Source organism: Dermacentor andersoni, chromosome 1, assembly GCF_023375885.2.
Source record: "Dermacentor andersoni chromosome 1, qqDerAnde1_hic_scaffold, whole genome shotgun sequence".
Lineage (NCBI taxonomy): Eukaryota > Metazoa > Arthropoda > Arachnida > Ixodida > Ixodidae > Dermacentor > Dermacentor andersoni.
This window is the reverse complement of record NC_092814.1, coordinates 285,610,705-285,638,199: the sequence shown is the minus strand read 5'-3', so window position 1 is coordinate 285,638,199 and position 27,495 is coordinate 285,610,705. Positions and strand designations below refer to the sequence as shown.

Sequence of the window (27,495 nt, the reverse complement as noted above, 5' to 3'; positions counted from 1 at the left end):
TAGATAGCACTAATGACGGGGCTGTTTTATTCGTGCGTAATTGGTCCGGCGTCACGATGCACTCAGGGACTGTTACGCAACAGAAACCGTCCCTTTTTATACGTCGTCAATGAACATCTCATCCATGCGTGCCATGCAGTTCTCCCCACATCTACTGCTTTACAACCTCAGATCGACGGCCTAACGGGACAATTCAACCTCACTTTTGGCGACATACTCGCAATGTACATAGATTCTCACCATTGACTTGCAGAGAATATTTGTATTGTCAAGTTCAATCTATCGACTTGCCACAAAGCGTATCCGCCATCTTAGTTAAGAAATGGCGAAATGAAAGTTCTTGCTCAATTGCAGAGCTACAGGTATAGCTGCTACTTTCACTGTTGTTCGGGGGGGGGGGGGGGGGGGGGCAGCGCTATTGTTCGCAGGAATAAGCACAGAAAAAAAGATATGTGGTAAAGAACCTATTGCTGATGTTTCAGCAGTGTGCAAAACAAATGAACGACTAAGAAAAAATCTTTTTGCTAAACAATGACTAGCGCAGAGCTTTCATCCTGCGGCATCGTGCTTAGCAGAACTACGCCATGTCATCTGAACCCCCACGGCATTACTTTTAAAGCGAAACTTTGCAGGCCGCGAGCATGCGATTTCGCCGTGGTGGTGCTCCGAGGAGGCACATGACGTTACAACGCGCGCCTCGCCGCGAATATTTCTCTCTCTCTTTCGCTCCCTAGTCACTACTCCACATGCGCCACTAGTAGCACCGAGCGACAGGTGTTCCACCGCTATGCAGCGCCGCGCCCTTCCGGTGCTGCCATTTTTATGATGTCACTCCGCTTTCCTCGTCGTGGCGCTCGCCTCCGCTTGCTTCGCCAGCTGCGTCGCATGCCTGATAGCATGTCAGAGGATTGAAAAGGAGAGCTCGCGTGTGCCGTAACCACAGTTGAGGCGGCAGTATGGACAGCGACAATTCTGATAAGCAGGAGGAGGCCTTCAATCGACATCGGAACGAGATGAAGAGGAAACGAGTCGCCCAGGAAACAGGCAAACAGCATGCATAACGACTGGCTAAACGCCGCAACATAGCTAGACAACCAGATTAACCTGGACTTGCAGTCAACATTAACCTAGGCTAACCATGACATGCCTTAGCTTTCACTACGCATATCCAGGCATAGCCGAGCTAAGCCACTGCAAATTTTTTTTGTAAGCTATACTTTACAGTAGCCATAAAACATTCGTTTCTGAACATCTACTTCATACTTATATGTGGGTGTTGTACAGTTAAGCACTTATTTACATTCTCCAGCAGTTCACATCTGCGTTGTCTCCGTTGTCTGTACACTAATAATATGTTAGGTCAAAACCTCCTCCAGTGGTGTCTACATAGAACATGTACAGCTAAGGAAAACAGAATGCTTCATGACTTACCGTTAACTTCACTGCAGATATAGGAGAAGCTTACTTGAAAAACAGTGGGAATTGAGCCACAAACTGTACAAATGGCTGAATATGCACAACAAATGTCCGACCTCACATGTGGTGAGTACAGATTTAGCATTGTGTTTAGTTTTTCGTTCGCATTAAGAAGTCATCCTAGAAGGAGAAACTTTCGTAAGCCATAAATCACTAGCATGCGGAACGGAACAATGGTGCACTCTTTGCCTTGCCTGACTACAAACACTTACCTAGTTCCATGCTATATTTCCAACAAATGAAACACAAATCTTCAGTAGGCAAGAATAATTTTTGGAACAGCTACGATTTCGCTGACGGTATTAGAAGAAAACTTGAAATCGAACATAAAAGTAATAACAATGTACAATAAAAATCACATTATTGTACCAAGAGCAACGCTTTCTTAATTCACCGAACTCTTGTGTTGTTCCCAAACTGAAGGAGAAAGTATTGCGTATGAGCCCCTTGTCCACTTTTAGCATAGACTTGTTTTAAAACATTCAAGGCTCTTAGTAGAGGAGGAAAGGCAGAGATATGTTTTGACCTTCCCATGAAACTTTAGTCGAACGTCATGGTCTCCACTTCTCCTCGCCCGTCGTCTAAGCCCTTACTCAGGCCTGACCTATACATTTTCTTTGAGCATTTCGTCTATGTAACCACAAGAGAGGATTATATGAAGTCGAAGCAGTAGCCGATTTTCTAATCTTATCTCTCAGGCTCGAAATTTTGTACGCAAACATATTGACTGAAGAGTCTTCACCTGTATCGCTGAGGACCAGTATGTCGTATGTAATCCTTAGTCCGAGGACAAACGGATTTACGTTGGTAGAGTAGTAAGGCTAAATTACGTGTTTTTTTTTCTGTTTTGTAATTTCGGATGATTGTGCCATCTGAAAATTCACCTCGTATAATTGAAGTATTTCTTTATTTTTTGTTTTGGTGTATGTTTACAAATGCTGATCGCCACAAAATCAAGGCTTCTCACCCTTCCTACGACGAAAGGATGAACCTTCAAACATAACTTGTAACACATTTTATTATATGCCGTTTCTTTACAGCGAAATGAGCCAGTGGAACAAACGCCTGGCTAAGCAAAACTGACGGCCTACGTTTCTAAGTATAGGCTCATTGACTACGCTATACTAGTGTTACCTCGAGTTAAAAACAGCTGTTGGGATGGATGCGCAAAAGGAGAACAAAACAAGAGTGGGAGCCAGCGTCCCAACAAGTGGACTTGTCTTTTTCAAAGACGAATACAAGTCCACATGTAGAAACGTTGGCTCCAGTTTTACATTGTTCTTATTTTGCTCATCGTCTTATATTTCAATCTCCCACCTTCCTGGTATTTTCCTTGGCTTTCTGATCAATGCGGCGCGTTCTAGTAGATTACCACCTGGCACGTGTAAGAATTTACTCCATGTTGTGCAGAAGTGTACTGGTTTGGGCTAGTAGGTTACAATTCATGATCAATGTCATTTGCGCACTACTTGGAACGAGGACTGGGGAACGACAGACAGAAGCGGAACTTTCTACTGGTTTTAATGGTAGAACGTGAAGTGGTTTATATACATACATGAATTTACGTAACATCAAACCTGTAATAAAATATACATGTGCAGACAACAAAACAGACTTCCACACGTGCATTCGCAATAGCGAGATAAACGCTATATAATACTTGTACCAAGGCAGACGAATGTCGATGTCCTGCACACCTAGCTACGACGGTAGACAACATCGTCGTGGAGCCCGAACACGCGCACTATGGCCTCGGTATACCAAGAATTGAGACGATCGATGAGACCATGTAAACAGTCATCATGCCATTGTTCAGCGTGGATGTGATGCAGACCAGAAATGGCCAGGACGCAGGAGTCTGTGTCATGCGCATCATATTCAGGGCGGTCGACAAGATAACAGGAGGCAGTCGGCGTCCTTGCGTAATCGGCCTGACCTAAATAAAACAGCACAATAATAGTCTTGACACCGTAGTGCCGATCTACCCAATCATCCAGTGGCGAGGAAAATGGGCGGCAGTACAAGAGGAGGTGCTGGGTGGGAGGGGGCATATTGGAACTGCCCAAACTAATGCCAGGAACTCCCGTTCAGGGGTGCTATGCAGGATGCGCCGAGTTTCTCGTTCACCCGAGTTTTACCCGAGTTTGCTCGACGGCAGTCAGTGAACGGAGATAGCGCGAGACGCGCAAAGGCTGCAGGCAAAAAAATACGTAGACAAAAAGCCGCGTATGACAAAATGAGCGCACCCTGCGCGGGACGCTAATTTCACGTTTCAAGCGCAGACGGCTGCACAACGAAACGCGCCAGCGCCGCGTATTGTTATCAACGGATTATCGCAACTTAGCAATACCGTGACTGTCCCGCTGTCTGTCTGCACACTTGCCGTGAGCCGCTTGCCACGCCTTTCGCGGGCGCGTCAAGGGCGTGCCTCCTCTTTCGGGGACTATCTGTCTATCCTCCATCGAATGCGAACAGGGTACATGCGGCGTATTCTTGCACTTACACTTTCGCTCAAACGAATACGTTAAAATACAACAAATAAAATAACGAACATTTTTATTTCTTTAAGTGTCTGTTTTTCGTTTTGAATGCTAGAAATTTCTGATGACAAACGGAGATCGATCAAATTATTAAATTTTGCACTTCTTGCCGCGAGTGGCGACAGTGAGGCGAAAGCTTAGAAGCGGATACATTGAAGCGGGTCGCGCGCCCGAGGCAGTTCATAGGGTGAGAAGTCACCTAGGGGCGCTACAGTACTATTCTCAATAATGTCAGTGATCACCACTCATTCTCTATTAGGAGAATAGAAACGCAGCGCCGTGGTACGGCTGTTCATCACAGGCGCCTTAAGGCCTCCGCTTTACCAACTAAAAACGATACACTAGTCACGGGAGCAACGGCTGTCGCTGCAAAATGGTGGTCCGTAGTGCCCGTAGTGACGCAGTTTAGTGAAAATGTACTAGTTTATCTTTGTGCGCGAAGCCTCGGCGATGCATTGCGAAGAAGTGCGTGCTTCCCAGCGACACAATTCATCGCTTGTCATCGCTTGCCCATTGAAAGTGCCTCTGAGCGCATGTACGCAGTATTTGAGTGTTTTGTGCGCACCAAGGTGCTTGCGGATTATTTATGCTGGAGCCAGCAGCGATCGCAGAAGGATACCGTAACGACACCGCAGCAATTGCATTTTGGCAGGTGAGGGCTCTTGTGTGCGGTTATGAAATGAGACTTCGAACTGAGGAAGGTGTTGGAACTGTTGAGTGCGCAGTGCTTGTGATGAAGAAATGCCATTGCACTGGGTCTAGAAGAGCGAGCGATTCTCGGACGCGGATCGTGTTTACGACGTTGTGGCTCCGATACATCACCGATGACAGAGCAGCCATCTCAAACGACTGCTGCGATACGCACTCCTCAGCATCGTCGTCACCCTCGGTGCATCGACGCCTTGCAAGCAGCCACAGTGACGTGCCGATAATTATTTACTGTGCGCTACGTCGCCACAATGCAGGCAATGAAACCGTGCTGTGGGGCCATCTCAGCCCGAGAAGATATATGCATAAGCCAGCGACAGTCAACGCTTTGTTTTTGATAGTAGTGCGCAGTACATCACCGATGACAGTGCGTTGTGCGTGTTTTATGTCGGTGGTGAATATTGTTGATGCCTGTCAGCTCGGCACCGCGTCGCTGCTGCCGAAAGATAAGTTGGGCGTGGCCCAACCGTGGTGGGTGCGCGCACAAGAGTTACATGCCTCGCGCGGGGCGTGACCTATGGCTTTGATTGACAGGCGAACTCGTGCTAAACTCGTGCATCGCAAAACCCCTTCCGAGTTGAACTCGGGAACATGGCGGCGGCAGCAGCAGCCTGTGTTATTTCATCCAGCGGCAGCAAGCGTCAGTATGACCGTTTGTACCCGTTCACGTACATGACCGCCGTGGAGTTTCAGCGTCATTTTCGCCTGGCGAAGACATCGGTGCACTGGCTGTGTGACGAGCTAGGCGAAGACTCTCGTATATGGAGACAGCGTGGCGGGCTTCATTCGCTCACCGTCGAAGAGCAAGCCCTCTGCGCCCTCGGTTTCTACGGGACTGCGAGTTTTCAGGGAAGCGTCGGCGCCGAGCGTTACATTGGACGTCATCAGACTACTGTGAGCCTCTGTGTCAGAGATGTCTGATGCGCTTATTGATGCGGCAGTGCGGAAGCGGTGGCTGGCCTTCCCGAAGACTGCGGCTGAGCGGGCATTTATAAAAGAACGCTACTTACTTCGCGGAAACATTACGAACGTAGTCGGGTATGTCGACGGAACGTACGTAGGAATTAAGGCGCCTTCAAAGTCAGCGTTACTGTGATTAGCATTGAAGCAATGTCTAGACGCACCATATTGCCAAATTTGTCACTTCTGTGTAGCCGACTTAAATTTTGTGTTACCGACATCACACGTGCGACAGCCTATGATAATGACTTTTTCGCTGATTGCTGAATTTTTACAGATTGTTCTACTTATCTATCAGGGTGCCTTTCAAATGGCTCACTTTTTGGGGAAAGAGGTTAATGAAGTATGAATAGATAAATGGATATCACAAATTGTGTGAAGTACCCTGTGAATGCTAATCTCATAAAGAACTTGGTTTTTCTTATGAGATTACTTAGTACTTAGTACGAGTTAGTATGCATAACGGTGAATTATGGTCATGCGTCATACATCGGCCGCACTATGAAACAGCAAGGCATTGCACAATTCGTTGCAGTGCCAGATGTGGATGTCGCACCAAGCCGGTTGTGCCTATGCATTTATGGCGAAATGAAAATGCATTGAGAACCTTAGTGTGCTGGCTTGCATGAAGAAAATACTTAAGCGTGTTTGCTGTGTTCACTGTTTGTGCACCTGCCAGTGGTTCAGTGTACTTTATTTTTTTTTTTGGGGGGGGGGGCAGCGTTATTATGTATGGACAAATCATATATTTTCGTCTCATAATGGGGCTCTAATTCTTCAGCAGGAGAACAATGCAGATCCAATGCTCTGCAGAACTTGGTGTGCGTGAAGATGTCGTGAACCACCAAGGCAAAATTACATATCGGGAGAAATGTGGTGCAGATGCCAATGAAAAGTGGGTCTTTAACCCGCCATGATAAAAATAAAGATTGCAGAGGGAATAGACCTTTTGTACAGCTTTAGAGCAATGTTTACACACACTGTGACATGCTCAAACGTGTAAACGCTTGCCGCAATGCCAAAGTAGGATGAGCGATATGTAGCGTATTTTGGCATTGAACGTGTCTTGTAACTGCTATTTTTATTGTAAGCCTCGCTGTCACGGCTTTCCCTCCGGCACTTCTCTACTGAAACACCGCACTGCCTTTCTATTGTTGTCATGATGATGATGGTAACGGCAGCAGTAAGGCTGGTTAATGCTTGCCCCTTCGATTCCTGCGAGTTTAGTGGTACAGAATATGGCACGTGCATACACCTGTGCAGCAAAATTTTACGCTTGTGGTGATTTGTTGGAGAGCTAATTCGTGTTGGGACATTTCAAAGGTGTGCGCCATTGTGGCTTAATAACTAGAGCATTGATGAGGTTGAAGACTGGTTTTATTGGTATAGAAGCTTGAAGTTGAATTGCACAACAATTTGATGGGACACAAAGAAGAGAAATACACACAGCAGAACGCTGTGCTGTGTGTGTTACTCTTCTTTGTGTGCCATCCAATTGTTGCGCGATCCAACTTCAAATAGAGCATTGGGCTTCTTTGTTCTTTGGTGCAGGACCGAGGAAGTGTGAGCTATTCGACACCATGCCAGTGCCTTGCCACACAATTATGGAAGTCTGAAGGTTTGCAAACAAAGCTTTGCTTTCACATCCACCTGCTCATGTAATACAAGCACTGATTGAAAGAATCGTCATACAAAAATAATGGTGAAATGAATGGCCTTTGAAAATTTGGATGTTGACACTAATGACATAATAGGTGCCACACCGAACTCGACAATTGTACTGGACAGAGCAGTTTGTTTCCTATGTGAAGCACAAGCTTCCATTACATGCTGTGCAAACAACCAAGCTCAGTTTGTTTTAACGTGGTTCACAAAATTCACTGTAATCTGTTTTTGATTCTGAAGAAATGCCAAACACCAACTCTTTTTCAAGGATGTCATGGGAATATTTGGCGATACCTTTCTACAGCCCCTCATAATGGAAGTGTGGCCAGCCAGCTTTGCTTGGGTGCCTTTATAGATTTCTGTTCCTGATCATTGTGTGCTATCAAGTTGCTAAAGTCTATGCAACCAGTGCAAGGCATTACGTGATTCTATAGTCGGATACAACTTTAGGAGGCCGCAGAATCTGCACTTCAGTGGCAGGTGAACACAAGCCTGCACCAATGGGCACACACTCTACACTGATGTCGTGCCGCTGGACGCACTAATACCCGCTCATTGGAGAGGGACTATTTCTTTAGACGTGGAGGCAATGGGCAGCTGCACTTTGGTCATCTGGGCGGGGCCTCTCCTGTCTTGTGAAGTTGTATCCGACTAGAGGATGCCGCTTTTCATACAACACAAAAGGACAAAGTGTACAATTATTTGGCCTATGAAATGGATACATCACAAGTGAGCTATGCATGGGCTTAAGCTGTGTGAAAATTAGTACATGCAAATATATGACATTGTTAAAGAATATGTGGTATCGAACATGCATGTAATGGCACGTTTAAATCGGGGAGTGTTGCATTCATATGCACAGTCTATAGGTGATAGCATTATTAAGCTCATGCAGTTTCCTGTCTTTTCATTGTGAAATACACACACCATTCATCTTGTGGCTAATCAACACCCACTCTATTCTTGCACATAGAAAGAACAAACAGCACAATGACGTATATGCTGCATTAGTGTCTTTTTCATTTACATGGTCCAAGAGTGGCACAGGTTGTCTTACGTTTTTGCCCATTTTGAAGAGACACCAAGTGCATGTTACAAGTGTCCCAATATGCACAGCACAATGTTTACTGCAATAATTTTATTCATGCTTTTGAATAATAAACAAAATAATAAACTGAAAGCTCCTTTATAAGGTGTGTTCTGGGGGCTCGACTGGAGAGCAATGAGGGCACTGATCCTACTGTTGCAGAGCAGCCCTCTGGACCTTACCACACTCTCAAGAGCACGTGCCTGGCACTCGCCTACTGCCACCAGGTGGTTGAGTGCCTCCAGCAGCAGAATGTTTTGCTGCAAAAAAAGTGGATTGTTGGAATGAATGAACCGCATATAAACCATTATTTACAAATAAAAATGCTCATTGCACTATTGGTACTAAATGCCCTTAACTGTGGAAGCCTTTAGTGTATGCATAATAAAACAATTTGTCGGGACAATGTTGCTTTATTTTTCATAACGGGTTGTTTTTTTCAGAGCCAATTGTAATGTTTACTAGTGTGCCAACAGCTGAGGTGTCCTCGCACCCTCACGAGTCTCTACTGTCAGCACCACAAACCTATTTTTGTTCACTGCAAAACCAATGCCGCTCCCTACAATCCCGTCTTATGCGAGCTGATTGCATCCTATGCCTACAAACATATTTTTGTCCCATTACGCAATTTTCTACCATCCTAGGCTGCAGTTCTTGACATCCATTCTGTCACGCTTATGTAATCACCTGTTATAAATTGGCAACGAGCGATTGAAGACGTGCATGGCCTGCCCGCCGATTCCATTTTTTTTTCTTAATCTCAGCTAGCATATCAGTTGCCACGGTTAACTACGCCACTGTCTTCCTGCCTTAATGCTATCTCCAACAATTTTTGTTACTTCGCTTTCTGCACAGTCCTCGACTTCTGAAGTTTCTTTGTTAACCTCCAGGTTTATGTGCCATATTGCATAACCGGTAGAATGCAATGATTCTAAACATTTTTCAAGGATATCGGTAATGTGGCGATCACGATTCGGGAATGCCTCCCATGTGCTGTTCAAACCATGAAATTTTTGTATAAGTTTCCTGCTTTACATCAGTACCTGCTATTGATATTTCACCTGGATAAAGATACTCTTCCATAGATTCTGCGGGCTGAATGTCACTGATGAATTTCTGGTATCTCACCAAGTTAGTGAAGGTTACCTTTATCTTTTCCATATTTTCGCGGGCCCACGTACATGTAAAAGCACGAACACTCATTGGTTCTCAATGCCTTTTTTAAACTGCTGGACATTCAGTTCGTTACTACGATAGTGACTTAATGCGTGCACTATTATTATGCTAAATATGAAACAGTAGAAATATACCTATCTGCAGTTTGTCGATGTCTCCTTCACTGTGTTGGTTGCGAGATCCATCATCGGCACCACCTCCTTGTCGCATCTTAGCTATATCGGCTGTCTTCCTTTAGCACACGCTATGCAATATTCGTGACGCTCGCAGTCACGCAGAGGGGAGGAACTCAGCGCACTCACAGAAGCAGCACCGGATAAGTTCTTTGTTCAGGATTGTGCCGTGAACAGTAGGTGCGCGTTGCGATCTGTAAAATCGCTGAAGCTATTGGCAGTCTTTCGGGATGCCCGGAAAGATTGCTCACGGAGGCACAGAACTATCCAAGAAATAGTGGTCATCGTCGAGCCTGATCACTACGTCGCGCACTGCAAGCTCGTTGTACGAGTTTGTTTACACTGGGCTTCAATGTTTAGCCGCCATGCTCGCCCGATGAATGTATGTGATGACGCCACCACAGCGTTCCCTCGTGGTATAATGCGAAGCGTACTAAATAACAAATTAGTCGAATACACATTCAGTCTACATCTTGTAAGCTTTAAAATGCTTTTAAACCACGTTAAACTAACTAATAATATTGTACTAAATGCATTTGTTTTATAACTCGCTTGTACGTGTAATGCACTCAGTGGAACGACAAACGAGTGAAAGAAGGCACCACCATGCACCGACGGTATGATCACGTGAGCCCCTGTTTGTCGACCGCCCAGAAGGCAATGCCCAAGGAATGATAGCCACCCAGAGTGAATCTAGATAAACCAATGAAACTGGAGGCTTGTGGAAAGATAAACTGTGTCTCGGTACCATTTGTGCTTTCATCTTGGGGTGTCGCCAGAGCTCGTGAAGATCCCGAGTTTCGCCAAACTCGGCGCATCCTGCATAGCACCCCAGTATTGAAAAATTGCCCTCATCGGGTGATAGGAGCCGGTTAGTGCATGGAGTTACACTCTCTGCGTTCCGTTGCCCTTGACCAAGTACAGTCCCAATTCCATGGCCACTGGCATCCATGTGCAGTACAGTGGTGACAGATGGATCTTAATGAGCCAGTAATAGGGGAGCCGTGAGCAAGTGTACGAGGGCGGAGAAGGCTTTGGTTTGAGCAAGGCCTCTGTGAAAACAACGTCGGTCTTAAGTCGGTGGGTGGGCGAGCGGTTTCCGCGAAAGTCTTGATAAGACGACGGAAAAATGAGCATAGCCCAAGAAAGCTTCTTACGTCTGCGGCGGAAGACGGAACAGAAAAGTTCTGGACAGCGCGAAACTTGTCAGGGTCGCGTTCAACGCCAACGGTTCTGACGAGATGGCCAAGAGCGGTAATTTGACTAGGTAAAAGTGGAACTTGGCTGAGTTCAATTGCAGGTTGGCGTGTTGGAAAATAGCGAGAATACCCGATAGACGCGTTAGATGACTCGTGAAAGTTGGTGAACACTATGACGTCGTCTAGATAACACAGACATGGGGGTCATTTATAGCCGCGAAGTTAAGAGTACATCAATATATGGAAGGTAGCCGGCGAATTCTAAAGCCTGAACAAAACTTTGAATTGGTAGAGGCCATCAAGTGTTACGAATGAAGTTTTCTCATGGTCCCTGTCATCTACCGAGAATCGCCAATGGCCTGATCGGATGTCTATCTATGAAAAGTACATGGCCGTGTTAGAGCAGTCCAAGGCGACATCAATACGCGGCAAGGGGTAGCTATCTTTGCGTGTGATTTAGTTGAGGTGTCTGCAACCCAAAGAAAAGCATCAGCTACTGTCCTTCTTCACAAGGACAACAGAGGACTACCACGGACAGCAAGATGGCTCGGTAATGGCTTTAGTCAACATTTTATCGCCTTGTCGTTGTGTCACTTGTCGTTCAGCATGCGAAACATGGTACGGGTGGTGGCGTGTCCGATTGACGTCTCCGGTGTAAATACCATGGGAGACCACCGATGTCTAAGCTTAAGGATGGTTGTCCAGGTTAAAATGCCACGGTAAGTTTCCAAAGGAGGGTGAGGGTCAGCACAGCAGCTTGCTTCGGAAGATCAGGCGCAATCACCTTGCTAAGTTCGTCTGTGAGAGTCGGTGAATGGGAGGTTCCTGTTGAGGGCGACGGCATTACGGCGTCAAGAGCCGATATCTCGCAATTGTTCACAAGCGAAATGTCGCCCAAAGACATGCCTCTCCGAAGAAATTGAGTCGAGCAGTTAAAATTAAGGAAAATAGCGAAGTCTGATTGCCTGTAACATTAAGCATGGTATGGGGAACGGCCAAATTTCATTCAAGCACTCTGTCAGCGGCGGCAGTAGAGTGACGTACGTAGTGGCTTGAGGCGACAGGCAGATGTCTTCGGGAGAGCCTAACCGGGTTTGACTGGTGGGCTATAGCAGCCGTGGGGCAGTTGAAGTTAAATGACATTTGATGCACCAGAAAAGAAGGCTGAATGAGACAATAAATATTCTGAGCCAAGTATAACCTCGTAAGCACATTGTTATAAAACGTCAAAAACCATAGTCGTGAGGCACCCCGCGATGCCAATGCGAGTCGTGCACATACCAAGCACGGTAGGCGTTGCTCCGTTGGCGATGCGGAGGGTGCGTGATGTAGCGCGGATAACTTTGTTCGGGCGTCGGCGCAGTTGGGCACTTATAGCAGATACGTGCGCCAGTCTCAGTGTGCACTGGACATTCACGCCGTCGACTATAACGTTCATGAATTTCTGCTTGGTCAGAAAACTGATCGGGGAGTTTTGCAGTCGAGTCGTGAATGCAGCTTCATCTACGGAAGCTGCATCGCTTAGTTTTCCGGAGACGGACGTCGGAGCTCCATCGGGCACGATGGTCGACGTGCTGTTGGCGAACGGGACTGGTAGCGTTGGAATAACGACGAGGGACTGTTCCTAGGGGCACGACCGTCATTGCGGTGTCACGACCGGCTGTTGTCACGACCGGTGTCACGACCGGCACGACCGGCTGTTGCGGTGTCAAAGGAGGCTGGTAACGACGCTCGCTCTTTTCGGGGCGATAATAACGGGAGAATCGCGGTCGTAGAGGGGAGGAGACAGTACCTTTATTACAAGAGCGAGCAACGTGACCAATGTGCTGGCAGTACAAACAGATTGGCCGATCGTTTGCGGTTCTCCACTCGGTCGGCTGGGTTTCGGCAGCGTGTAGGATACCGCGGACTACTCGGTGGACCTGGAGCGTGAGACAGCATAGAAGCGGCGACGGTACATGCAGAATGAACTCCAAGGTAAGCGAGTTCTTCGTGCACTATTTCTTGCACAAATGGTGATGTAGGCAAGTTGTTCGATTCACTGCGACGGGAAAAAAGGACTGCAAGAGCCATGGCTTGAAGTTCTTGCTGCACTGTAGCCTATAGCTCTTCACTCATAGCCTGTCATCACAAGAGGATGTCGTAGCTGTGTTTACACACGTGCGAACGACGCTGCAATGCGGCTTCTCATGGCCTACTCAAAGCGTTGACACTCTTTTATGATGTCTTGTACTGTTTCACAATTTTTTCACATGAGCAAGCTGAAAGCATCATCAGCCATCCCCTTCAGTACATGCCCACCCTTGCCTGACACAGCCATATTGTTGCTGGCTTTATGGCACACAGCCAGCACTTCCTGGATATAAGACACGTATGACTGTGTGGACGCCTGGGCGTGGGTCACTAGTTCTTTATTAGCACTGCTATTCTGCGAAGCGGGACGGCCGATTAGGTCCCTCAGCTTCTGTTTGCACGTGTCCCAGTCATTATGCTCTTCCTCATGGTTGTCATACCATACCTTCGCCGGACCTTGTAGGTAGGCGACCAAGTTAGCCAATATAATCGTCGGATCCTGGCTGTTGTGGGCGGTTACACGCTCATACAGGGCGATGTAGTTTTCCATGTGGAGGTGGTTGGTGCCGCAGAACGCTCCTGGAACCCGCGGCTGAGCCAGCACAGCCATCGGGGTTATGTGGGCGTTGATGTGGGCCGTACCACGTCGGGTCCTGTTTCGTCCGTGATGTTTTCCAGTCCTAGGCGACGACTTCAGCGGAGCTCCGTTGTTCTCGTCGGCACCCAGCACCTGTCACCAATTTGTTACGCTGCAAACGTCACATGTAAAATGTGTTTTCAGTATTTACAATAGAGACAACGATATATAAACAAGATGCCTGTCGAGACCGATTCTACATCTACATGGCAAAATCGTCTTCTTCTGACTGGCGCCACTCTTGGTTGCGCCATAACAATATTGTTTTTCAGCCTCGACGCGCCGCCCTGACCGCAATAGTGGGCACTGTATGTAATATAGAGATTATAACGGCGCGCCAAAATCGAAATTAGGGTTCTCGTATGAAACGAACAACTTATTTTATTAAGTGCGTCAAGCGCTTTATAAATTGCTTTCCTTCGCACTCCTACGGGGAGCACTTGTAGATATCACACCTTACCTAAACCAATAAACCACCTCCATACTATGTCCACACATTGTTTAGGCTAACATTTAATATTTAAATCTGGGGGGGGGGGGTGTAACGGAGAGGTCTGATGTATAAACACAGACCCGCCGCGGTTGCTCAAAGGCTATGTTGCTGGGCTGCTGATCACGAGGTCGTGGGATCGAATCCCGGCCACGACGGCCCCGTTTCGACGGGGGCTAAATGCGAAAACACCCGTGTACTTAGATTTAGGTTCACGTTAAAGAACCCCAGGTGGTCCACAACGGCGAGCGACATAATCAGAAAGTGGTTTTGGCATGTAAAAGCTCATAAATTAATTTTAATATATAAACGTGTCCTTAGATAAGTTCACTTCCGTTTTTACGTGGGGAAAAATAACGAATCGAATTGTTCAAAAGCGTAGTCAATGAGCCTATACTTAGAAACGTAGGCTGTCAGTTTTGCTTAGCCAGGCGTTTGTTCCACTGGCTCATTTCGCTGTAAAGAAACGGTATATAATAAAATGTGTTACAAGTTATGTTTGAAGGGTCATCCTTTCGTCGTAGGAAGGGTGAGAAGCCTTGATTTTGTGGCGATCAGCATTTGTAAACATACACCAAAACAAAAAATAAAGGAGCACTTCAATTATACGAGGTGAATTTTCAGATGGCACAATCATCCGAAATTGCATAACAGAAAAAAAAAACACGTAATTTAGCCTTACTACTCTACCAACGTAAATCCGTTTGTCCTCGGACTAAGGATTACATACGACATACTGGTCCTCAGCGATACAGGAGAAGACTCTTCAGTCAATATGTTTGCGTACAAAATTTCGAGCCTGAGAGATAAGATTAGAAAATCGGCTACTTCTTCGACTTCATATAATCCTCTCTTGTGCTTACATAGACGAAATGCTCAAAGAAAATGTATAGGTCAGGCCTGAGTAAGGGCTTAGACGACGGGCGAGGAGAAGTGGAGACCATGACGTTCGACTAAAGTTTCATGGGAAGGTCAAAACATATCTCTGCCTTTCCTCCTCTACTAAGAGCCTTGAATGCTTTCAAAACAAGTCTATGCTAAAAGTGGACAAGGGGCTCATACGCAGTACTTTCTCCTTCATTTTGGGAACAACACAAGAGTTCGGTGAATTCAGAAAGCGTTGCTCTTGGTACAATAATGTGATTTTTATTCTACATTGTTATTACTTTTATGTTCGATTTCAAGTTTGCTTCTAATACCGTCAGCGAAATCGTAGCTGTTCCAAAAATTATTCTTGCCTACTGAAGATTTGTGTTTCATTTGTTGGAAATATAGCATGGAACTAGGTAAGTGTTTGTAGTCAGGCAAGGCAAAGAGTGCACCATTGTTCCGTTCCGCATGCTAGTGATTTATGGCTTACGAAAGTTTCTCCTTCTAGGATGACTTCTTAATGCGAACGAAAAACTAAACACAATGCTAAATCTCTACTCACCACATGTGAGCTCGGACATTTGTTGTGCATATTCAGCCATTTGTAGAGTTTGTGGCTGAAATCCCACTGTTTTTCAAGTAAGCTTCTCCTATATCTGCAGTGAAGTTAACGGTAAGTCATGAAGCATTCTGTTTTCCTTAGCTGTACATGTTCTATGTAGACACCACTGGAGGAGTTTTTGACTTAACATATTATTAGTGTACAGACAACGGAGACAACGCAGATGTGAACTGCTGGAGAAGGTAAATAAGTGCTTAACTTTACCACACCCACATATAAGTATGAAGTAGATGTTCAGAAACGAATGTTTTATGGCTACTGTAAAGTATAGCTTACAAAAAAAATTTGCAGTGGCTTAGCTCGGCTATGCCTGGATATGCGTAGTGAAAGCTAAGGCATGTCATGGTTAGCCTAGGTTAATGTTGACTGCAAGTCCAGGTTAATCTGGTTGTCTAGCTATGTTGCGGCGTTTAGCCAGCCGTTATGCATGCTGTTTGCCTGTTTCCTGGCCGACTCGTTTCCTCTTCACCTCGTTCCGATGTCGATTGAAGGCCTCCTCCTGCTTATCAGAATTGTCGCTGTCCATACTGCCGCCGCAACTGTGGTTACGGCACACGCGAGCTCTCCTTTTCAATCCTCTGACATGCTATCAGGCATGCGACGCAGCTGGCGAAGCAAGCGGAGGCGAGCGCCACGACGAGGAAAGCGGAGTGACATCATACAAATGGCAGCACCGGAAGGGCGCGGCGCTGCATAGCGGTGGAACACCTGTCGCTCGGTGCTACTAGTGGCGCATGTGGAGTAGTGACTAGGGAGCGAAAGAGAGAGAGAAATATTCGCGGCGAGGCGCACGTTGTAACGTCATGTGCCTCCTCGGAGCACCACCACGGCGAAATCGCAAGTTCGAGGCCTGTAAAGTTTCGCTTTAAAAGTAATGCATGGGGGGGTTCAGATGACATGGCGTAGTTCTGCTAAGCACGATGCCGCAGGATGAAAGCTCTGCGCTAGTCATTGTTTAGCAAAAAGATTTTTTCTTAGTCGTTCATTTGTTTTGCACACTGCTGAAACATCAGCTATAGGTTCTTTACCACATATCTTTTTTTCTGTGCTTATTCCTGCGAACAATAGCGCTGCCCCCCCCCCCCCCCCCGAACAACAGTGAAAGTAGCAGCTATACCTGTAGCTCTGCAATTGAGCAAGAACTTTCATTTCGCCATTTCTTAACTAAGATGGCGGATACGCTTTGTGGCAAGTCGATATTTTGAACTTGACAATACAAATATTCTCTGCATGTCAATGGTGAGAATCTATGTACATTGCGAGAATGTCGCCAAAAGTGAGGTTGAATTGTCCCGTTAGGCCGTCGATCTGAGGTTGTAAAGCAGTAGATGTGGGGAGAACTATATGGCACGCATGGATGAGATGTTCATTGACGACGTGTAAAAAGGGACGGTTTCTGTTGCGTAACAGTCCCTGGGGTGCATCGTGACGCCGGACCAATTACGCACGAATAAAACAGCCACATCATTAGTGCTATCTACTGGAAGTAGAGCAGTTCCCGCGTATCGCACGACATTGGCTCCAGCTATAGAGTTCACATTGTTAGTAGCAACAGAGCATCAAAGGAGTCCATACTGGTCGATTCTAACACGAGGAAAAGGAGGCACATAAGATCGTACACGCTGCAGATGACTTGGCATATCGTGAAATATGTTAGATTTTCGATGCATATGAGACGATAGAGTGCACTTGCCGAAAAATTCGTAAATCCCGCATCGTTACTAGAGCTGAGGAGAGGTGGCGAAGGGTGCTGATGCATTGCTAGCAGATCACCGTGACCAAGGTATAAATCTACTACGCAAACATATGACTACATGTGGCGAAGGGCGCACACCAACCGTTCTCGACCGACAGTCTGATAGCTGCGTCGCGTATTACACAATGCATGCCTGATTGCCACGAGCACGGGAGAATACCGCCCTTGCTGAGGAGTAGAGATCATTCAATAGAGATGCGAATTTCGCATATAAGAATCCATAACAGTGAGTGTGAGCGAAGGCAGGGGAAAGTTGACAGCCTCGCTCCTCAAGCAGTGGGTGACGGTAATGTTGCATTTCTGCAGACGGAGATCCGATTGGCCTTTAGCTAAACGAACCGAAAACCGCGGGATCGTCTGTGGTAAACGTTGGAAGACCGAAAAAAAAAAACCGGAGCATATATAACAAAATTAGGAAACACTCTTTATCGGCGACAGAGTATTTGGCTTTAGCTTTGGTGAAGGAGCGGCCTAGCATAGTTGTGAACCTATAAAAAAATTTATGCTTGTGATGTGCACTACCACCGCCAAGGAAGGCGCCGGTGACGATACAGCAAGAAAGGACAACATGGCGTCGAAGACTAGCAGTCCTACTACGAACCGTTAAGCGCTGAAAATACGTGGGATGACCCGACAAAATTTAGCCATGCCATATTTTATTTCGCTGACGTGGCCCGCCTGTAATTAATAAATCGCGAATCTAACATCTCGAGTTGGTCTGCATTCAAGACTAATTTCACCAATGTGTTTCGTCTCTCCGTTGTCCACAAACGATGCGCCTAAGAGCGTTTACGCCACCTAGCACAGTACCCAGATGATAATTTTGCCACGTATATTGACAATGTGTTGGTCTTGTAAAGCCGTGGTAATCCTACAATGACGAAGCATGAGAAGATGAGACATTATCTCAAGGGCAATGATAACGATGCCTTTCAAATGCTGCTTTCAATGAGTCCAATCAGCGTCGCCGCACCCGTCGATTGTGTCAGAGTTCCAACGAATAGTGCTGCCAACGTAACATCTCCAGCCAAAACGTACCACGGGCAGACTCCGTCTTCACCATTTCAGCTGCCCCTGGCCATGCCGATCCTTCAGCGCCTGTGTCTAAGCTCAAGGATTTTATTTGAGAGCAAGTGGCCCGCCAGCTGTCGCTGGGGTCTATTAGCCAGGTCCCTCCTATACTTTGACCTTGCCGTGTAACAACCCATCCGGCCCAGATATTTGAAGCACTTCCACTTGTCCGCCAACTAGCTTCTGTGATGGTACCTCTCCTTAAGCGTGTTACTCCCCGCTATCGACACCTCCGATGGCACCACTCTGCTATGTCGACCGCCCGCCTCCAGTCACACTTCCACCGCTCAACTACGCTGCCGAAATACACGGCCACCCCTAACAGTCATATTTCGTTCACACGGAAAAGCACGTAGCCCTTTGTCCCGTTCCACGGCAGTAGCCTCAGCCGCTCCGCATCTTCGTCAAGCCGAAACATGACGCAAGCTGGACTACAGGCATATGGCTTCGCCTGTTGAATTTTCGCTCACGTTGTGCGATTCAGTCGTCGCCTCATGCCTTAAAACCAAGGCGCCTTCCACGAGTTTTCTACGCGACATGCTTATACCAACGTTCATGCTCACCCTACGCACCTGGATGGTCATACGTAATCCGGACCGGTACCGAGTGGCTATACTGCCTGGTCATAGATTAGAATTTGTTGGAACTGTCACCGTGTATTGAAAATATTGTGCGGCCATGGTGCTGCCGAACATTTATATTTTGACGCCATAACAAATGTGTCAGCAACATCTCCTTCAACCGTTTTCTACTCTGCCATAGCCGCATACTTGTAGTCATCTCATCGCACCCAACTTCTTTCCCTCCTTAAGCAGTTTTTTTTTTCATTCGACTGGAACCAAACATCTTTCTGTCGAACCACAAGCGTCTGTGACACCATAAACAATGGTTGACAATCCCCCTTGCGACAACGTGCGCATCGCGTTTCCGCAGAGCACCCACTTATCACCGAACAAGTGGACGACAGGCTGTAGCGCGGCGTCATTAAACCTTCTCAAAGTTATTGCCACCTGTAGTTCTAGGGCAGAAAAAGTTATCTACATTCGATTTTGCACCGGTCATTGCCACCATCACATTACAAGAAAAAACGTTTACCCAATGCTTCGGACCGACGACGCTCTTGATTACCTGCAATGTGCACAATGTTTCTTTAGATCTTCGTCCCGGCTATTGGCAGGATCCAATAGCTGAGGCTATTGCAGCAGTGGAACAAACGCCTGGCTAAGCAAAACTGACAGCCTACGTTTCTAAGTATAGGCTCATTGACTACGCTTTTGAACAATTCGATTCGTTATTTTTCCCCACGTAAAAACGGAAGTGAATTTATCTAAGGACACGTTTATATATTAAAATTAATTTATTAGCTTTTACATGCCAAAAGCACTTTCTGATTATGTCGCTCGCCGTTGTGGAGGACTCCGGAAATTTCGACCACCTGGGGTTCATTAACGTGAACCTAAATCTAAGTACACGGGTGTTTTCGCATTTAGCCCCCGTTGAAACGGGGCCGCCGTAGCCGGGATTCGATCCCACGACCTCGTGATCAGCAGCCCAGCAACATAGCCTTTGAGCAACCGCGGCGGGTCTGTGTTTATACATCAGACCTCTCCGTTACCCCCCCCCCCCCCAGATTTAAATACTAAATGTTAGCCTAAACAATGTGTGGACATAGTATGGAGGTGGTTTATTGGTTTAGGTAAGGTGTGATATCTACAAGTGCTCCCCGTGGGAGTGCGAAGGAAAGCAATTAATAAAGCGCTTGACGCACTTAATAAAATAAGTGTTCGTTTCATACGAGAACCCTAATTTCGATATCGGCGCGCCGTTATGATCTCTATATTACATACAGTGCCCACTATTGCGGTCAGGGCGGCGCGTCGAGGCTGAAAAACAATATTGTTATGGCGCAACCAAGAGTGGCGCCAGTCAGAAGAAGACGATTTTGCCATGTAGATGTAGAATCGGTCTCGACAGGCATCTTGTTTATATATCGTTGTCTCTATTGTAAATACTGCAAACACATTTTACATGTGACCTTTGCAGCGTAACAAATTGGTGACGGGTGCTGGATGCCGACGACAACAACGGAGCTCCGCTGAAGTCGTCGCCTAGGACTGGAAAACATCACGGACGAAACAGGACCCGACGTGGTACGGCCCACATCAACGCCCACATAACTCCGACGGCTGTGCTGGCTCAGCCGCGGGTTCCAGGAGCGTTCTGCGGCACCAACCACCTCCACATGGAAAACTACATCGCCCTGTATGAGCGTGTAACCGCCCACAACAGCCAGGATCCGACGATTATATTGGCTAACTTGGTCGCCTACCTACAAGGTCCGGCGAAGGTATGGTATGACAACCATGAGGAAGAGCATAATGACTGGGACACGTGCAAACAGAAGCTGAGGGACCTAATCGGCCGTCCCGCCTCGCAGAATAGCAGTGCTAATAAAGAACTAGTGACCCACGCCCAGGCGTCCGCACAGTCATACGTCTCTTATATCCAGGAAGTGCTGGCTGTGTGCCGTAAAGCCAGCAACAATATGGCTGTGTCAGGCAAGGGTGGGCATGTACTGAAGGGGATGGCTGATGATGCTTTCAGCTTGCTCATGTGAAAAAATTGTGAAACAGTACAAGACATCATAAAAGAGTGTCAACGCTTTGAGTAGGCCATGAGAAGCCGCATTGCAGCGTCGTTCGCACGTGTGCAGAACACAGCTACGACATCATCTTGTGATGACAGGCTATGAGTGAAGAGCTATAGGCTATAGTGCACCAAGAACTTGAAGCCATGGCTCTTGCAGTCCTTTTTTCCCGTCGCAGTGAACCGAACAACTTGCCTACATCACCATTTGTGCAAGAAATAGTGCACGAAGAACTCGCTTACCTTGGAGTTCATTCTGCATGTGCCGTCGCCACTTCTATGCTGTCTCACGCTCCAGGTCCACCGAGTAGTCCGCGGTATCCTACACGCTGCCGAAACCCAGCCGAGTGGAGAACCGCAAACGATCGGCCAATCTGTTTGTACTGCCAGCACATTGGTCACGTTGCTCGCTCTTGTAATAAAGGTACTGTCTCCTCCCCTCTACCACCGCGATTCTCCCGTTATTATCGCCCCGAAAAGAGCGAGTGTCGTTACCAGCCTCCTTTGACACCGCAACAGCCGGTCGTGCCGGTCGTGACACCGGTCGTGACAACAGCCGGTCGTGACACCGCAATGACGGTCGTGCCCCTAGGAACAGTCCCTCGTCGTTATTCCAACGCTACCAGTCCCGTTCGCCAACAGCACGTCGACCATCGTGCCCGTTGGAGCTCCGACGTCCGTCTCCGGAAAACTAAGCGATACAGCTTCCGTAGATGAAGCTGCATTCACGACTCGACCGCAAAACTCCCTGATCAGTTTTCTGACCAAGCAGAAATTCATGGACTTTATAGTCGACGGCGTGAATGTCCAGTGCACACTGAGACTGGCGCACGTATCTGCTATTAGTGCCCAACTGCGCCGACGCCCGAACAAATTTATCCGCGCTACATCACGCACCCTCCGCGTCGCCAACGGAGCAACGTCTACCGTGCTTGGTATGTGCACGACTCGCATTGGCATCGCGGGGCGCCTCACGACTATGGTTTTTGACGTTTTATAACAATGTGCTTACGAAGTTATACTTGGCTCAGAATATTTATTGTCTCATTCAGCCTTCTTTTCTGGTGCATCAAATGTCATTTAACTTCAACTGCCCCACGGCTGCTATAACCCACCAGTCAAACCCGGTTAGGCTCTCCCGAAGACATCTGCCTGTCGCCTCAAGCCACTACGTACGTCACTTTACTGCCGCCTCTGACAGAGTGCTTGAATGAAATTTGGCCGTTCCCCATACCATGCTTAATGTTACAGGCAATCAGACTTCGCTATTTTCCTTAATTTTAACTGCTCGACTCAAATTCTTCGGAGAGGCATGTCTTTGGGCAACATTTCGCTTGTGAACAATTGCGAGATATCGGCTCTTGACGCCGTAGTGCCGTCGCCCTCAACAGGAACCTCCCATTCACCGACTCTCACAGACGAACTTAGCAAGGTGATTGCGCCTGATCTTCCGAAGCAAGCTAATGTGCTTACCCTCACCCTCTTTTGGAAACTTACCGTGGCATTTTAACCTGGACAACCGTCCTTAAGCTTAGACATCGGTGGTCTCCCATGGTATTTACACCGGAGACGTCATTCGGTTACGCAGCCACCCGTACCATGTTTCGCATGCTGAACGACAAGTGACACAACGACAAGGCGATAAAATGTTGACTAAAGCCATTACCGAGCCATCTTGCTGTCCGTGGTAGTCCTCTGTTGTCCTTGTGAAGAAGGACAGTAGCTGATGCTTTTGTTTGGGTTGCAGACACCTCAACTAAATCACACGCAAAGATAGCTACCCCTTGCCGCATATTGATGTCGCCTTGGACTGCTCTAACACGGCCATGTACTTTTCATAGATAGACATCCGATCAGGCCATTGGCGAATCTCGGTAGATGACAGGGACCATGAGAAAACTTCATTCGTAACACTTGATGGCCTCTACCAATTCAAAGTTGTGTTCAGGCTTTAGAATTCGCCGGCTACCTTCCATATATTGATGTACTCTTAACTTCGCGGCTATAAATGACCCCCATGTCTGTGTTATCTAGACGACGTCATAGTGTTCACCAACTTTCACGAGTCATCTAACGCGTCTATCGGGTATTCTCGCTATTTTCCAACACGCCAACCTGCAATTGAACTCAGCCAAGTTCCACTTTTACCTAGTCAAATTACCGCTCTTGGCCATCTCGTCAGCACCGTTGGCGTTGAACGCGACCCTGACAAGTTTCGCGCTGTCCAGAACTTTTCTGTTCCGTCTTCCGCCGCAGACGTAAGAAGCTTTCTTTTGCTATGCTCATTTTTCCGTCGTCTTATCAAGACTTTCGCGGAAACCGCTCGCCCACCCACCGACTTAAGATCGACGTTGTTTTCACAGACGCCTTGCTCAAACCAAAGCCTTCTCCGCCCTCGTACACTTGTTCATGGCTCCCCTAATACTGTCTCATTAAGATCCATCTGTCACCACTGAACTGCACATGCATGCCAGTGGCCATGGAATTGGGACTGTACTTGGTCAACTGCAACGGAACGCAGAGAGTGTAACTCCATACACTAACCGGCTCCTATCACCCGATGAGGGCAATTTTTCAATACTGAACGGGAGTTCCTGGCATTAGTTTGGGCAGTTCCAATATGCCCCCTCCCACCCCGCACCTCCTCTTGTACGGCCGCCCATTTTCCTCGCCACTGGATGATTGGGTAGATCGGCACTACGGTGTCAAGACTATTATTGTGCTGTTTTATTTAGGTCAGGCCGATTACGCAAGGACGCCGACTGCCTCCTGTTATCTTGTCGACCGCCCTGAATATGGTGCGCATGACACAGACTCCTGCGTCCTGGCCATTTCTGGTCTGCATCACATCCACGCTGAACAATGGCATGATGACTGTTTACATGGTCTCATCGATCGTCTCAATTCTTGGTATACCGAGGCCATAGTGCGCGTGTTCGGGCTCCGCGACGATGTTGTCTACCGTCGCAGCTTACGCCCTGAAGATCCAGAATTTTTAGTTGTACCCCGCCACGTCTAGGCATTAGCTCTTCAGCAGTTGCACGACGCCCCTACTGCAGGTCCCCTTGGCGTATCGCATACTTACGACAGCGAACGGCTCCGATACCACTGGCCATACCTGTACCGCTTTGTGAGCGGCAACGTGTTGCCGCCTGTGCGCTCTATCAGCGCCGCAGAAAACCTACCGTGCTGCCCGCTTGACGCCTCTGCCCCATTCATGCGACCTCAGATTAGCTCTTCAGCAGTTGCACGACGCCCCTACTGCAGGTCCCCTCGGCGTATCGCATACTTACGACAGCGAACGGCTCCGATACCACTGGCCAGACCTGTACCGCTTTGTGAACCGCAACGTGTTGCCGCCTGTGCGCTCTATCAGCGCCGCAGAAAACCTACCGTGCTGCCCGCTTGACGCCTCCGCCCCATTCATGTGCCCTCAGATTAGCTCTTCAGCAGCCGCACGACGCCCCTACTGCAGGTCCCCTCGGCGTATCGCATACTTACGACAGCGAACGGCTCCGATACCACTGGCCAGACCTGTACCGCTTTGTGAACCGCAACGTGTTGCCGCCTGTGCGCTCTATCAGCGCCGCAGAAAACCTACCGTGCTGCCCGCTTGACGCCTCCGCCCCATTCATGTGCCCTCAGAACCATTCTTTCGCGTTGGTATCGGTTTTCTCGTCCTTGTTGTGACTTGCAAATCTGGCAATAAGTGGGTCATTGTCGCGACTGATTACGCGACACGGTACGCGATCGCACAAGCTTTGCACACAAGCTGTGCAACTGACGTGGCAGATTTCCTTTTACGTGATGTCTTCCTCCTTCACGGCGCACACCGGCAGCTCCTCACTGATCGCGGCCACACCTCCTTGTCCGGAGTAGTTGAAGACCTACTTCGCTCCTGTTATGCCGAGCACTAGCTTTCCACCGCCTACCACCCGCTGGCAAACGAACAGACGGAGCGGCTCAATCGCAGGTTGACAGAAATGCTGTCTATGTACGTTTCTGACGACCACGGTGATTGGGACAGCGCGTTACCCTTCGCGACCTTCGCTATAATTCGTGCCGCCAGGAGACCGTTCGTTTTTCACCATTATATCTGATGTTCGGCCACCACCCTTCTTTGCCTTCCCTCCACGACGAACACTCCCGCTGAATAAGGTGAAGTCATCTTCACCCGGGGTTGCATGGCACGCCAGAGACGGCTCACTGAGTCTCAGGGCAGGCAGAAGAACCCGTACGCCAGCCGGAATTAGGGCGTTCGATTTCCTCCTTCCTCCGTTGTGCTCCTTTTCACGCCATGTCGCCACTTTGGCTTGTCTGAACAGCTGCTGCCGCGCTACACAGGGCCCGAGACGATATTTCATCAGTTTGGCAATGTCGACTACGAGATCGCTCCGCTGGACTCGCGTTTCCCGAAGGACGTTGTGTACGTGTCCCTGCTGAAGCCTTAAATGGGCGCGAGTTCACATCCGTTATATTTAGCGGTGAGACGGCCCCTTGGCAGACTGGCGTTATGTTACGGCGCAACCAAGAGTGACGCCAGTCAGACGACGACTTGACGTCTAGATCTGGAATCGCTCTCGACAGCCATCATGTTTATGTAATGTTGTCTCTGTTGTAAATATTGTAAATACATCTTCATATTTGACTTCTGCAACATAAGAATATGTTCAAGGTGAGGTTGCCTAAACAACTGGTTGTTAGATATGTTGCGACTTTTTTTCATGGTATTCAGGTGGCCTGACTATGCGAAAGGCAAGTTTACTAGCTTTAGAACTCTGCACACAACCATGTTCACATGCCAGCGGCGAGAGCTACACCAAGGTGCCGATTTCGATAGTCACTTGTCAGGCAATAGTGCGGAATTAGGAAAGGGGAGACGGTGTATGTAGGACTGCATGTTATCGTGCACGTTCGAAAAAGATAAACTCTGAGCAGTAGTATTCTCGCTTTTAATGTAAATCGTAGATCAAAGAAGTTCTCATGTGTTTGGGCTTACGAGTGAAATTGTAAACCGCTTGCAATGTCTCATTTCCATTTTGGAGTGTCAAGGAAAGTTTCGCGTATGGGGTTAAAAATTCCTATAGGACATATTCGACAAGAGAAAAGAGAGAATGTTCCTTATAAGCGTTTGCTTATCCATTTAGACGCTTTGATGTTGGTGCCACTGCGCAGTTGCGCCTTATTGTATACTAGTGTTACCTCGAGTTAAAAACAGCTGTTGGGATGGATGAGCAAAAGGAGAACAAAACAAGAGTGGGAGCCAGCATCCAAACAAGTGGACTTGTCTTTTTCAAAGACGAATACAAGTCCACATGTAGAAACGTTGGCTCCAGTTTTACATTGTTCTTATTTTGCTCATCGTCTTATATTTCAATCTCCTTAGACGCTTTGATGTTGGTGCCACTGCGCAGTTGCGCCTTATTGTATACTAGTGTTACCTCGAGTTAAAAACAGCTGTTGGGATGGATGAGCAAAAGGAGAACAAAACAAGAGTGGGAGCCAGCGTCCCAACAAGTGGACTTGTCTTTTTCAAAGACGAATACAAGTCCACATGTAGAAACGTTGGCTCCAGTTTTACATTGTTCTTATTTTGCTCATCGTCTTATATTTCAATCTCCCACCTTCCTGGTATTTTCCTTGGCTTTCTGATCAATGCGGCGCGTTCTAGTAGATTACCACCTGGCACGTGTAAGAATTTACTCCATGTTGTGCAGAAGTGTACTGGTTTGGGCTAGTTGGTTGCAATTCATGATCAATGTCATTTGCGCACTACTTGGAACGAGGACTGGGGAACGACAGACAGAAGCGGAACTTTCTACTGGTTTTAATGGTAGAAAGTGAAGTGGTTTATACACATACATGAATTTACGTAACATCAAACCTTTAATAAAATATACATGTGCAGTCAACAAAACAGACTTCCACACGTGCATTCGCAATAGCGAGATAAACGCTATATAATACTTGTACCAAGGCAGACGAATGTCGATGTCCTGCACACCTATGTCCCCGTATCGCATGATCCTGTCCCGTTAAGATAACTAAGTTCTTTTTGTTACTGTCCCGATGAAGGCGCTCTGCTGCACTTTTTCCTGAGGCGATGAATTTTTTCCGCCTCAATTATTTCACGTGTCGTCTTAGTGTTGTGCTTCGCTACAGCCTTGCTATCACTGAACAACGGCTTGCAAACGCAAGCCCGGCAGTGTAAACCCAGGTGCGGTTGCATCGTCCTCTATGCATTATTGTTATGTGTTTAAAGCCTATCATTCAGGTGCCTGCCCGCTTGGCCAATGTACTGACACGTGTACTTATCTTTATCGGGCGACCACGTTTCGCCGCCTAA

The 27,495-nt window shown here is 47.5% G+C and overlaps 1 protein-coding gene and 1 long non-coding RNA gene across 9 annotated transcripts in view; one reads left to right on the top strand and one right to left on the bottom strand.

Annotated features, from left to right (window-relative positions):
- LOC129380931 (uncharacterized) overlaps positions 1 to 1,487 on the bottom strand; it is a 128,499-nt gene extending 127,012 nt beyond the window's left edge. Inside the window, exon 1 of the mRNA XM_055063235.2 lies at positions 1,432 to 1,487. The gene's annotated coding sequence lies outside the window, so the exon portion shown is untranslated. The remainder of the gene's footprint in view (positions 1 to 1,431) is intronic.
- Positions 1 to 27,495, top strand: part of LOC129384533 (uncharacterized) — a 123,910-nt gene that overhangs the window by 12,054 nt on the left and 84,361 nt on the right. For 3 of the 8 annotated variants that reach the window (XR_011890612.1, XR_011890619.1, XR_011890618.1), the window contains exon 3: positions 1,449 to 1,542. The exons of 2 other annotated variants lie outside the window; for them this stretch is intronic. This is a non-coding gene — a long non-coding RNA (uncharacterized lncRNA). Of the gene's footprint in view, positions 1 to 1,448; positions 1,543 to 15,455; positions 15,471 to 15,560; positions 15,728 to 15,790; positions 15,859 to 27,495 lie in introns of those variants that run through there. 3 more of the 8 variants (XR_011890616.1, XR_011890622.1, XR_011890624.1) reach the window with 3 other exon arrangements.